This window comes from Octopus bimaculoides, chromosome 18 (assembly GCF_001194135.2).
Source record: "Octopus bimaculoides isolate UCB-OBI-ISO-001 chromosome 18, ASM119413v2, whole genome shotgun sequence".
NCBI classification, from domain to species: Eukaryota; Metazoa; Mollusca; class Cephalopoda; order Octopoda; family Octopodidae; genus Octopus; species Octopus bimaculoides.
In genome coordinates, this window is record NC_068998.1 from 8,339,639 (window position 1) to 8,342,240 (window position 2,602).

Consider the following 2,602-nt stretch of genomic DNA (forward strand, 5'->3'; position numbering starts at 1 on the left):
GTGTGTGTGTGTGTGTGTGTGTGTGTGTGTGTGTGTGTGTGTGTGTGTGTGTGTGTGTGTGTGTGATGAATTCAATTCAACCAGTTTCTTCTCACGAGCTGTGGTCATACTGATGGGCACCACCATTTTGTATGTATGTATCGTTGTACGGACGTATATGCATTTGTATCTACGCTTCGATACTTGTATTTACAAACTGTAAACGATATACATATGCATTGGTATAAATATATGCGTGTGCACTTGCATGTATGTGCGTGTGTTGTGCGCGCGCACGTGTTTGTACGTTTAGGAGTGCGTGTATATATAGTTTATTGACGAAGAGCCATGGCTGACTGCGGAAACCAACATTGCTCCCTTCTTTTTTACTCTAATTCTAATTTCTTTTCTTTTCTTCCTCTGATTCTTTTTCCACTTCCGAAATGTTTATCAATATTCTGAAACACTGATCTACTGACCCAGATTTCTCTTTTTATGTATTTTCATTGTCATAGAGAATAAAATATCAGCAATTGTTTTATTTGCACTAAATTTGCTGAAACCTAAATTCATATCTCATTATCTAGTAATTAAGAATAACTTTGGAATTCTTCTTCATTTTTGTAACATACATACATACAAAGTACGCACATCTACAAAATATCACGAATGAATGTGTGCATATATATAAATGTGTAATGGTGTCTGTCTGTGTGTGTGGGGGGGGGTACTCTAAGTCCACCCACAACGTCCAACCGATTTTAATGATTTTTGGCACATAGGTAGATCACATGCCTTGAAGTTCAAATAAGGCCGGCATTTTTCGAAAACTCGATAATGCTCGGTTGGCATCTATTTTTGTGAGCTCAATCGGACGTTTGAATGCAAAAAGACTCCGTCTCCTGCTCTGACCATTTTTCTCTGGCCGCCACACATCTGCCCATCCTGCAACAGCCTAGCGAAACAGATATAACATCTTAAAGGGGAATAGTTGGCACGGGGAACGTAGAAGCTTTCAATACAAGGTCAGAGGTAGGCTTAACTTCAACACGGAAAACACAAGCAACGCCGGGTGCAACAGCTAGTACAAACATATATAGACAAATAAGCACTATTGCAAGCAAACGTTTTCTTCTCTTTTAATTAGATATCATTCAAGTCTCCTAAATTCGTAAAGAACGGCAAAAATCATACATTTAACTGTAAGGACTAGTGTCCATCCTTCGGCTGCATATGATTGATGGGTGATAGCTAATGAGTGACGTGTCACACGCAGATTCATTCTTCTGTTTTTTCGTGACAAAATTCGACGTGTTATATCGGCAAAAAGCATTGATTATGATCTATAAGTTCTACTGCAAAGAGATGTGTTCGAATGACCTTCACTAAATATAGCATGATAAAGAATAGAGAAAGGACACGGGGACAGCATGTTTCATGCATATTACATGCTGGAAAACTCACGCGTTTGTGTGTGTATGTGTGTAGACTAGGGAAGTGTCGTGCAATTATACACATTACTATGCCCTTGATAAAATAATCAGTATACTCTACCTTTATGTAGTGAGGGAAGTTTCAGCTACACATTGCTTTTTCTATGTGTGTACATACATATATATATATATATATATATATATATATATAAAGTTAGCCTGTCTGTCTGTGTCGTGGGGTGTGTGATATAAACATGTATGTATATATGTTTATATGCACATCGGCACACGGGTGCATGTACGTGTGTACATGCAGAAACAGACATGTATATTATCCATCCTTACCTGTGTATGCGTGTACAGTTCGCATCCACAAAACAGTCCGATAGCTAAAAGCGTGCGTAGATGAGTGTTTTAGAATGTGTATACAAACATATATACATTTATACACACACACACACACACACACTCAGACACACACACACACTCAGACACACACACATTAGCGTATGTATATCAAATTTAGTTTCGTACATAATTTGTAGTAGTATGACTGTTTTTTTTATTTCATATATTTTATATTGCTGTTTATATATGAACTTCGTTTGCATAACATTTTCTTTGTTGTATCTGATACTAAGCGAAAGATAAATAAATAAACGAATTTGGAGAGAAAAACGGTGAAAAAAAAACTAACGAGGATAGAACTACATCGACAGAGAGAGAAGCAGAGACAGAGAGCTTGATATTGAGAAAACAAGAGAAAAAGAGAGAATTGTAGGGAGAGACAAGAGATAGACAGAGAGAGACACAGACAACAAAATAAAAGTGGAGCCAAAATCGATATTTCGAAAACACTTTTGTGATTATTTGTTTTAGAAATCAGTTGAAATCAATATTTCTTTTTACCCTCGAGCCAATCTATCCTCGTTTCTTCCGTTCTGTTGGCACTTGAGAATCAGGTCATTAACGGATGCGTATTTTAGCTTTGTGTGTTTGTGAGAGTGTGTGTGTGTTTGCATATATGTATGTGTGTATGTATGTATATATATATATATATATATATATATATATATATATATATATATGTATGTATATATATGCACACGTAGTTATGTATATGTTTAACGTCCGTATATACATATACATTTGTATATATATATTTCGTATATACATATATGCTTATATAT